Source organism: Medicago sativa, chromosome 4, assembly GCF_051527215.1.
Source record: "Medicago sativa cultivar Bolivia chromosome 4, Bolivia_mono, whole genome shotgun sequence".
NCBI classification, from domain to species: Eukaryota; Viridiplantae; Streptophyta; class Magnoliopsida; order Fabales; family Fabaceae; genus Medicago; species Medicago sativa.
Window position 1 is genome coordinate 14912046 of NC_140752.1, and position 12787 is coordinate 14924832.

A 12787-nucleotide genomic window follows, 5' to 3' on the forward strand; every position below is an offset into this window, starting at 1 on the left:
AAAATCCAAAATCCAAACATATATATATATATATATATATATATATATATATAACATATCTCAACAGTCGCAGCGGATACAACATATATCTCCATCAATACGTATGCCATGGTAAAATAACATCAACATAAAATTCTCCAAATCTCAACAATGAGTACACCTCAAAATAAAATAATCCAACAAAACTAGGACACCGACTCAACCGAATCAGAGCCCTAGACTACGACACCAAAAATGATAACGGAGAAAGCTCCCGCTATCCAAGCACTCACCAAAGCAACTACTCCTGCACAGCGTCTACCCATCCATACAGACAGGTAGGCGGTAAAAACCACTGGGGGTAAGCATTACATTAATCATAATCAACAAATCAAAATTTGATATAAATAATCCAATTCAAATCTCAAATAGTTTGCATGAATGGTTAACATCAATAATTACATTCATACAATAAATTCAACATCACAACTAGCACTCATCAAACATGTCCATCACCAACAAAGAACGTTCACATACCACAACAAGACACCATGTCAATATGCAATGCGCCTATACTCGACACATATATACATATGGTACCAAATCTCCTCAAGGTCGTCACCCATGATGCAACAAAAACATCATATGTAAGAGTCCATCTCCTCTTACAATTCACCTATGTAAAGTCCATCTCCTTTACATTTTAACATATGACTCAATATGATTATGATGCATGGACATACAAGTAAAGACCCAATAATGCAAAAACTCCAACAATTATATCACCAACAACAATGTAAAAGTCCATCTCCTTTTACATTAATCAACTCAACAACAATTGCATTATCAAGTATTCATGTCCACACAATCAATCATAATTCAACTAAGAGTCATCATCACATTATCATCAACATACATCTACATCAATTCACAATATACCTCCACATTCCATATACTTCATAATTAAGTAAAATAGCACAACACATCATTTCATGATAAATATCATATTCAACCTTCAACAATCATCCACATATCCTCAATTAATCATACAAAACCATTCATGAAAGATTTATAAGGTAATCGGTTTAAGAGAACCATTTTCAACAAGTTCGTCTCTCAAAATCACAACATTAGAAATAATTAAGCAATTGAGCCAAAACCAAGTAAACAAGTTCCAATACCTCAACTAAGCATACCTCTAGGCCACATATGAGTGCAGTAGAGGATACCTTGGCGTTTCACCGGCTAAAAATGACGAAATCATGAAAATCACAAAGTTCATCTCACTTTGTCATTTTTACAAAAGAATCCCATTTTCAAAGCAAAACATGTCAAGACTTGATGAAACCAATCACAACCATTTTTAGAAATCATATAAACATTATACAACCTTAATCCTACTTCAATTTCCGAAGAAAAACGAGTTTCCGGAAAATCGGCGTTCTTGGACCATTTTTCAAAAGTTAAGAGAATTTCACAAATCCAAGTCCAATTTGATTCAAATGAAGTTCCAGTAGGTTTAATTGTATAAACAGAGGTTAAACAAGTCAGAAGAAACATTTTAGAAAGCCCGGATTGGTCCCCAAGTGCACGAAGCGAAGAAATAAAAATGGCTGAACTGGGAGCTGCACGCTTAAGCATCCTCTGCACGCTTAAGTGTTTAATCTTGGTTTTCGGGTGTCAAACATTGATTACGTTTGAACCTTTTAACCGGTGATATCTTATTTTTTCTTGGGAAGGGAAAAAGTAAGCAAAACCCTTGAGAATCGAGGTCCGGGAGTTGTTTTCGCTACGGGAAGGTGTTAGGCACCCATAACGACTATAGTAACCTATAGGAACCGTCTTTAATTTCTACGCGCGCGCTTTATTTTTAAATGCTATTTGAAAAGATGTTATTAGACCTAAGGGTATTCTAAGTGAAGAATGTTTTTGGATTTTTATTTTATTTGAATTGAAGGAATTTTGTTCCTTGCCTACATACCCGTTTAAGGGATCAAATCCACCGTAGTTCTCTTCCAAAAATGTTTTTGTTTTTGTTGGTTGATTTTAAGTTTGAAAATGGGATTTTGAAGAATAGAAAGAGGCCTCAAGGGCATGAGTTTTATGAAATTGTGAGGTTGGATTAGTGATTTTGCAAAAGAAGTCAAGTATGATTATTTTTCATTGAAATTTGATTAAGAAAATGAAAAAGGAAAATTCAATGGGATTTTGATCCCAAGGTTTATTTTGAAAATGGTTTGAGTGATGTTGTTCACATTTTTTTGGAAAATGATTTTTCTAAGTATAAAGCCTAAACATTCATCTAAACATACAATCCTAAACATACATCTAAACATGCATATTCTAGCTATATACCTAAAGTGATGTGTGTGCATGTGTCGGTGCTTGTGTCGGTGTACATTATTAGAGTCCATTGTCCTTATTACATCATGCCCTAGTTTACATTCTATGGTCTTGCAAGAATTTAAATGACATGAAAGTAAAATATTACAAAAGCTCCTAAGTATTACATTCTAAGCCTTGGTACAAATTAAATTGCAAGAAGATAAAGGTGAATATGAGATGAGATGGGAATGCTTATGAAATGATGAACAAAAGGGTTAGTGATAATAGGCATAGTATGGTAGGAAAAATTGACAAGGAAATAAAGCATGGTAACATGATAAAATGGCAAAGAAAGATGACAAAATATACCTAACAAAATACCAAAATCCCAAGCAAACAAAAGACCTATAACCCTCACATTATAACATTTTTTTTAAAGAGTTTTGGGGTCAGCCCTAATATGAGAGTTACAAGAAAATTATAAGCCAAGGAATCATGATATGAAATTAGGCCTATTTTTGCACCAATTCACATATTAAAATGACAAATAACTTGCTAACTAAGCAACCAATTATCACCCATTCAAAACAGCACCAAACACTACATATTATGCAACAAATAACACCCTAAGATCACCCATCAAGTACCAATTATCACGAGCCAAGATATTGGAATTAGAATATGCAAAAAGTTTCACAAAATATGACAAAAAAACAACACAAACCCACACAATTTCCCATGTATTCCTCCATCAATTTCCAGCCTTCAAAATGCACAAGAAACAATCCTAAATTGATCAAGATTATCGCAATAAAGCTCACCCAAATTTTTACAAGTTTTTGATCAAGGTTTTTCAACAAAATTTGAAAGAAATGTATTAAAAAAGGACAACATATTTTTCACATATTTTCCTAATATCTATCAAGCAAGAAACATCAAGAAACAAACAAAAACCATCAAGAAAATCAATGGGAATTTTTGGGAATCTTATCAAAAGCAAATTCATGCGCAGGGGGTGAAAATAGCAAAAAAAACAAGGAAACGCCCAGGAAAAGGGGGGTGCGAGCAGCAGGCCAGCATAGCCATGGCAATTGGGCCTCAGGAAAACGAAACTGGGCTACAAGAGGCTGGGTATGGGTAAGATTATGGAGCGGGTTATGGGTAATGGGTACCAAAACGGGTCAAAACCCATGGGTTAGCATAAAAACATGAATATGCAAGGTAACAACACAATCAAAACAATTGCTCTTTTCTCTCCCTGTATGTTGCGATCTGGAACAATGGAAAGGAAGATGAATACTTCACCTTGAAGCTTAGCTCCGGCGCGGTGGTGGTCGGCCGAGAGAGGCGGCGCCGCCACGCCGGAGGTTTTAACTTCCTTTTCCTTTAAAACTTTTCAATTAAACCGAATCCTCTTCTTCTTTTAGTCAAATCGCAACACACAAAGCCTAAATCCGCAAATTACAGCAAAATTTTCACAAAACTTTACAATTGACATCATCAACCATTACCGCAAACATGTGAATTGGATTAAAAACTTGAAACACGTTACCGGCGTTTGAATCGGAGGAAAAGGTGAATCGACGGAAACTTTGGATCCACTTCGTCCTCCTTCACGAATTGCTTTCCCTTCCGGTTCGGTTTGTGCGTGATTCTGCACGTTTTCTTCACGCTGCTACAGCTGGTGACGAAATTGATTTGGTTCGTTCTTGATTTTCTGATGCTGGACCGTGACTGGAATTGTGATGGATCGATTCAAAGGTTGAGTTCGGATCAGAACACGAACCTGCTGTTATGTGCTTGAAACGAACCTTGATCTTAACTAGTGTGGTGATGGATTCATGTGATGAGGCCGATTGGTTTGATTTTTTTGACAGCTTGAATTGATTTTGTGAAGTTGTAGATGATTGTGTTGGATAGAGGTGGTTATGGAGGTTAGGGATGAAGATTGATGAAGATGGTGGTGGTTTGTGGTGGTGGAAAGAGGTTGAAGGTGGTGGTTATGGACTTAGTTAGGGTGGTTATGGTGGTTAGAGTGGTTGTTATGGTGGTGAGAAAATAGACACGTGAGGAAAAGAAAAGAGGGAAGAAAATGGATTTCTGTTATTTTTTTGTGATTTTTTTGTGGGAAAATGATTGAATGTGTGGACTTTGACTTGACTTTGACCCATTTATAGATGATGTGGTAAGCTTTGGGCCAATTGGAATGAGACATGTGGCACTGGACTCTAACAAACTTTTGTGGACTAATAACATTTGGACACGTGGCACTTGGACTCTAACAAACTTAAAAAGGGATTAAAATGCAAATAACAAAAGTACAAGGACCAAAATGAAAATTAAAACTAAAATTGAATTGAAAAAGTAAATTGAAAATTAACGTAAAGCGAGACGATTAAAACAACAAAGCAGATTAAAATGAATCAGCAATATTATCTGAAATGACCAAAATGCCCCCGGAGGCTTAAAACGACTAAAAATGACTCAGATGAATTTTAAAAATGGATTTTTAACAAGGAATTGAAGCAAAGACTTATACAAACAAAATTAAAAGACTCAGAGACAATTTTAAGGGTTTAAACAGAGTCTTGACACATGAAAAGACTAAAATGCCCCTAGGGGCAAAACTGACTCAAAATGACTTCAAATGCAATTTTTGAAATGGGTTTTGACATAGAATTGAAATGAAGACTTATTCAAACTATTTGAAAGGACTCAAACAAATTTTTAAAAGACTGAAAGAAATTTTAACATAGGAAATGACTAAAATACCCTTCTATGTGAATTTTGCAAATAAAATTGAAATAAAATGCAGAGAAAGATGCAATTGATCAGACACAGTTCAAATGACTTATAATGCAAGAAAAGAAGAATAGAGTTAGTATTTTTAGGTCCAAAATTAGGGTATAACAGCTGCCCCTATTTAAGTTTCTTTGTCCGGAGAGTCAAGAGACGAAGTCTTAGAGTTGACGGGACGAAGATACTTAAATATTAACATTTGCACTGCTTTTGGACATAAAAATACGTTTTCAGATTTTCAAAAACATGAATGCCATGCAATATGTTGACTATGAATGCAAGACAAACAACTGGAGTCTATGGAGCCTGTCATGTCACTGGGGATTCAGGTGGACATTGACAGGGTAGACAAACCAGGGGATAGAAAAATAGGTACAAGCTGTTCTTTGGATCGAACCTGCCACTTGACCGAGAGATACAAACAAGAGATGGGTACAAGCTGTTCTTTGGATCGAATCTGCCACTTGACCAAGGAAATATAAACAAAAGATAGGTACAAGCTGTTCTTTGGATCGAACTTGCCACTTGATTGCAAATATAGCCATATAGGCAGATACGAGTTGTTCTTTGGATCGAACTTGACACTTGATTGAAGATACAAACAGATAGGCAGACACAAACTGTTCTTTGGATTGAACTGGCCGTTTGGCTGGAGACATAGACAGAAGGGTAGATACAAACTATTCTTTGGATCGAACTTGCTTGTTGGATTATCACCACATCATGTGGGTAGGTGCAAACTGTTCTTTTAGATCGAACTTGCCGTTTGACCGATAACAAAGCATAAACTGGGTACAAACTGTTCTTCAGATCGAACTTGCCGTTTGTCCGGAAGTATAGGTATATAAGCGGGTACAAGTGGTTCTTCTTTGGATCGAACCTGGCACTTGACCGGTAACAAGATACAAATTGAAAGTCTGGTTTAACAAGATACCAATTGAGGGTAAATTGTCATTGACTTGATTTGAGGGTAGACATGACCATTTTTGTTGGCCCAAAAGCAAATTGAGAGTAAATTGACATTGATTTGAATTGAATTGAAAGTTGACATTGAAAGAGAAATTGAGATTGAGCAGAGACAATAGACATAGACATCGGATTGAGAGTTGAAATTGAAAGAGACATTGGAAATTGAAATTGGATTGAGACATAGACATTGAATTGGAGAGTTGCGATTGACATTGAAATTGGATTGGAATTGAATTGAAAATTGACGTCGACATTGACATTGAGATTGGATTGAAATTGGAGATTGACATTGAAATTGAAATTGAGATTGCTTCGAATTTGAATTGAATTGAAATTGAGATTGGAAATTGCTTCGAATTTGACAGTTGACCTGATTTGAAATTGAGATTGGAAAGTTGAGATTGCATCGAATTTGACAATTGAAATTGAATTTGACAGTTGAGAGTTGGATATACAACATGTATGTATGGTATAGCAAGATTATTGGATGTATGAGCACATAAAATGCATGATTATGCATGTATGAATGCTTGAAATGCATGATTGGTATGTAACTTGACAGAGAAGTTTCACAAAGGCAGACAAAACATTGGAAGGTTGGGCACGTAGTGGCTCGTGCTGCAACATATTCACAGGGGAAAACCTCTTTGGAGAGACCGTCATTGAGAGACGTATCAAAACCATGGCTGAGGGCAATATAAACTGTAAAGGAGGGATCCTTGGAAGATTCTTGGATACGGGTCGCCGTTGCTAGGCGTGTCAGTGCTGGGTAACCATTGGATGTTTGCATCTGTGGTCAATGCTTTTCATTATTTCATTCTTTCATTCTTTCATTTTTCAATCCCATTTTTGCCTGAACCGCCCTTTCGGGTTGTCGATTCACCGGGGAATAAGATTCTTTTCGTTGCCCCATTTTTGCCTGAATTGCCTTCATAGGTTTTCAATCAGCGGGGTGCTCATTTTTGCCTAAGCCGCCCTTTCGGGTTTTCAACTTAGCGAGCTTCTTATTTGTATTTTTCATTTTTCTTCTTTTCATTCTGTTTTTTCATTCTTGCCATTGACCACAGATCATCCTGGGGAGTAACCTGCTTGTAACATGTATTGAAATAGACATTGACACTCATTCATTCATGCATGTTTCATTGAAATGTACCCTATTGCTCAGGTTTGTTTTCAGAATAGACAGAAAAAGATTTTTTCAATTTTCAAAAGATGTTTGTTTCAGACATTGACTTTATCAAGTAGAAAGAAAGTATTTTGTATATAGTATTGAAAGTAGAAAGAAAAACAGAGTTTCAAACAAATAGCACAGGCTCAAATTGATGTAGAAGAGTGAGGGTCAGCCAAAGGCATGACTCCACAGATTTACAAAGCTTGGAAAACGGGAAATTTTATTGGTTGGTGATACATTGAACACGATGACCGCTACATTTCATAGAAATTTTGAATTCACAAGTACGGAAGCTTCTGATGAAGACGATCGTTGAAAGTTGCAGGTGCCCCAAGGGGTGATGGTGATTTGCCAGATATAGTTACTTGTCTTTATTGTTAACCTCATTTTTGCATGAACCGCCCTTTTCGGGTTTTCGGCTCATCGAGGCGCTCATTCTTGCCTGAGTTGCGTACAATCTCAGCGAGCTTTTTCATATATTTGTTTTTTTATCCCTAACTTTTGCCTGGATCGCCCTTTCGGGTTTTCGATCCACCGGGAAGCGCATTTTTGCCTAGGCCGCCCTTTCGGGTTTTCGACCTACCACGCTGTTCTTTTCTTTTTAGACAAAGTATTTCTTGACTATATCGGCATTAACAGGATTTGGGAGTTCAACACCATCCATGTGTGTAAGAATCAAAGCACCACCAGAGAAAGCCTTCTTGACAACATAAGGACCTTCGTAGTTAGGTGTCCACTTGCCCCTTGGGTCGGGTTGCTGACTTATCCTTCTTTTCAACACAAGTTCGCCTTCCTTGAATTCTCGAGGTCGGACTTTCTTGTCAAAAGCATTCTTCATTCGCACTTGATACAACTGTCCATGAGTCATGGCATCCATACGTTTCTCTTCAATCAGATTCAATTGATCATACCGACTTTGACACCATTCAGCCTCAGTTAATCTTGTTTCCATGATCACTCGAAGAGATGGAATCTCCACTTCCAGAGGGAGAACTGCTTCCATACCATATACCAGAGAGAAAGGAGTTGCCCCGGTTGAACTATGCACCGTAGTACGGTAACCATGCAAGGCAAAAGGTAGCATTTCATGCCAGTCTTTGTAAGTAGTGACCATCTTCTGAACAATCTTCTTGATGTTCTTGTTAGCGGCCTCGACTGCACCATTCATCTGAGGTCTGTAAGGAGAAGAGTTGTGATGTTCAATCTTGAATTCTTCACATAAAGCTTGCATCATGCTATTGTTCAGATTGGAACCATTGTCAGTGATGATCTTGTTAGGAACACCATATCGACAGATGATGTTATTTTTGATAAACTTGACAACCACTTGCTTGGTCACATTTGCATAAGAGGCAGCCTCAACCCACTTGGTGAAGTAGTCAATTGCCACTAGAATGAAACGATGTCCATTGGAAGCCTTTGGTTCAATTCTTCCTATCATATCAATGCCCCACATAGAGAAAGGCCATGGGGAACAGATAACATTGAGGGTATGTGGAGGCACATGAATCTTGTCAGCATAAACTTGACATTTGTGGCATCTCTTGGCATGTTTGTGGCAGTCACGCTCCATGGTTATCCAGTAATAGCCAGCTCTTAGCAGTTTCCTTGACATGGTGTGGCCCGAAGCATGGGTCCCGAAAGTACCATCATGTACATCATGCATCAATTTCTCGGCTTCTTGTTTGTCAACACACCTCAACAAGACCATGTCATAGTTCCTCTTGTATAGGATTTCTCCGTCCAGAAGGAATTTACTAGCCCATCGTCTTAAAGTCTTTTTAACCCTGTTGGAAGCACCAGGTGGGTATTCATGATTCTGCAAGAATTGTTTGATGTTATAATACCAAGGCTTTTTATCATTCACATCTTCATCAGCCTGATCTGGCATATTTTCAATAGTAAACACATGAGCGGGTCTATCAAGACGTTGTACTTTGATTACAGGCACATCATTCCAGTGATTGACACGAAACATAGAAGACAAAGTAGCAAGAGCATCAGCCATCTGATTCTCATCCCGAGGGATGTGGTGCAGCTCAACCTTGGTAAAATATGTCAACAGACGTCTTGCATAGTCACGGTATGGGATCAGCTTCTCATGATGAGTCTCCCATTCACCCTTTATCTGATTAATAACAAGTGCAGAATCTCCATAGATATCAAGGTGCTTAATTCTCAGATCAAGGGCTTCTTCAATGCCCAAGATACATGCTTCATATTCAGCTATGTTGTTTGTGCATTCAAAAGTTATTCGAGCAGTGAAAGGAATGTGGTGCCCCTGTGGAGTTACAATGATGGCCCCGATTCCTTTACCATAAGCATTAACAGCACCATCAAACACCAATCCCCATTTGCTATTGGGGTCTGGCCCCTCATTGATCAGTGGTTCTTCACAGTCTTTTGCTTTTAGATACATAATCTCTTCATCAGGGAAATCAAATTTAATTGGCTGGTAATCATCAAGAGGTTGACAAGCAAGATGCTCCGCAAGGATGCTTCCCTTGATTGCTTTCTGAGCTTTGTACACATTATCATATTCAGACAACAGCATTTGCCAGCGTGCAATCTTTCCAGTAACAGCAGGCTTCTCAAAGATGTACTTGATTGGATCCATTCGGGATATCAACCAAGTTGTATGATTCACCCTGTAATGACGCAGGCGTTTGGCAGCCCAGACTAAAGCACAACAAGTCTTTTCAAGCATTGTATACCGAGTCTCACAGTCGGTGAACTTCTTTCTCAGATAGTAGATAGCATGTTCTTTCTTACCAGTTTCATCTTGTTGACCGAGAACACAACCCACTGAATCATCTAACACTGACAGATACATAATCAAAGGCCTTCCTTCCACTGGCGGGACAAGGATAGGTGGTTCTAACAGGTATTCTTTAATGCTATCAAAAGCTTCCTGACATTCATCATTCCATACAACAGGCTGATTCTTTCTGAGCAACTTGAAAATTGGTCCACAAGTAGTAGTCATGTGAGATATAAATCTTGAAATATAATTCAGACGTCCGAGGAAACCTCTGACTTGCTTTTCAATTTGAGGGGCCGGCATCTCTCTGATGGCTCGGACTTTATCAGGATCAACTTCAATGCCTCTTTGACTGACAATGAAGCCTAGCAACTTTCCAGATCTTACACCGAATGTACACTTGTTAGGATTCAACCGCAGCTTGTACTTTCTCAATCTTTCAAACATCTTTTTCAAATACACAACATGCTGCTCTTCATCACTCGATTTCACAATCATATCATCAACATATACTTCAATCTCTTTGTGGATCATATCATGAAACAGAGTTGTCATACCTCTTTGATAGGTAGCACCAGCATTTATCAAGCCAAACGGCATCACTTTATAACAGAATGTCCCCCATGGAGTAATGAAGGACGTCTTTTCTCTATCTTCAGGTGACATTCGTATCTGGTTATAGCCAGAGAAACCATCCATAAAAGAGAACACTTTGGATTGAGCAGTACTGTCAACAAGCACATCAATATGAGGCAATGGGAAGTTATCTTTTGGACTGGCTTTGTTCAAATCTCTGTAATCAACACACATTCGGACTTTCCCATCTTTCTTTGGTACTGGTGCGATGTTGGCAATCCACTCAGGGTATTCAGCAGTCATGAGGAAACCCGCATCAATTTGCTTTTGTACTTCAGCCTTGATCTTAAGAGCCATGTCTGGACGAGACCTTCTCAATTTCTGTTTGACAGGAGGACAATCAGGTCTTGTCGGTATCCGATGTTCCACAATCTTGGGATCTAGACCCGGCATATCTTCATAGGACCATGCAAAGACATCTGGATAATCATGGAGAAGCTGAATAATCTTCCTTTTCACTTCTGGCTCAAGTGCAGCACCGATCTTGATCTCTCGCTTGTTTTCTTCAGTACCCAGGTTGATAAGTTCAATCTCTTCCTGGTGAGGCTGAATGGATCTTCTTTCTTGCTCAAGCAATCGAGTGATCTCATACGGTATCCCTTCATCATCCTCCTCATCTTCAGCTTCATATACAGGGAATTCAAAATTTGGAGGAACCATAGGGTCACTGTGTTCAACGGGTTTATTGTGGTTCAATCTGCATAATATGATTGGGATGATTTTTAGAAAAACGTTTTTCATGCAGATTTTTGAAATTAATAAGAAAATACAGATGTTTTGGTTTTTTTCTGGCATTACCATTATTTCCAAGAAAAAGGCACTAAAAAGTAAAAAACAAAGAGTCGTGAGAAAGACGACAACTTTTATTGATAACGGCAATGCCGAAACAAACACGCCCTTACAATGATATCACTTTCGCCTTGGGCAGAGCGAAAGGATTGTTATTTTGAAAACAAAAAAGCATGAGCAACAAGACACATTACATGGAAGCATGCATGACAAAAGGAACATCAATGGCCTCCCAATTTCTCACGGTGCCTCCTGGTACAACAAATGTAGGCACATAACTATTTTCAGCAGCATCTTCAGTAATAGCATTGATAAACCCAGCACTGTAGAAAGTTCCTGTTGAAACGCCTGAGGTTGGGGAGAATCCAAGGCCCTCTTTACGCTTGTTTTCCAAAATTTGAATTACTTTGCCCCAGCCAGCAGCTTGCCCTTCTTGAACAGCCTTATGGGCGTCTTTCAATGAAGCCATAGCAGTACTAGCTCTTCGAGGCTCCGTACCTTCAACAGTCAAGCCTTGAAATGACGTCCCTTCAGCGGACCCTGCTTCAACACAAGAGAAAGATGACACTTGGCTAACCAGATATGCTTCTTCACCATGCACAGTGACAATCTTACCGTTCTTCACAAACTTGAGTTTCTGATGCAAAGTAGAAGTAACTGCCCCAGCATCGTGGATCCACGGTCTTCCGAGGAGACAACTGTAAGAAGCATTGATGTCCATGACCTGGAAAGTGATCTGGAATGTCTCAGGACCAATGGTAATTAGCAAGTCTACTTCCCCAAGAACATCCTTGCGAGATCCGTCGAAAGCCTTAACCAAATAGCTGCTTCCCCTTAGGGAAATTCCATGATGACTCAACTGTCTTAGTGTAGACTCAGGCATTACATTTAAGGATGATCCAGTGTCCACCAACACATTGGATATCATGTCAGACTTGCAGTGCACTGAGATATGCAGAGCCAAGTTGTGGTGTTTCCCTGCTTCGGGGAGCTCATCGTCACCAAACCCCAAGCTGTTGCAAGCAGTAATGTTACCCACTATTCCATTGAACTGATCCACGGAGACTTCATGATCAACAAAGGCTTGTCCCAGTACTTTCATCAACACTTTCCTGTGAGCTTCTGAGCTCAAGAGCAGAGACAAGATGGATATCTTTGACGGAGTTTGCAGCAGTTGGTCAACAATCTTATAATCGCTCTTTTTAATAAGTCTCAAAATCTCGTCCAGATTAGACTCTTCAATGGGCTGGCCCGAGGGGCTGGCATTCTCTTCCTCAAGGTTAGCCATGTTTCTTCTCTTGTACAATCTTGTCTGATGAACTCTATCTGGTTGGTGAATCTTGCGAGCACGAGCCACT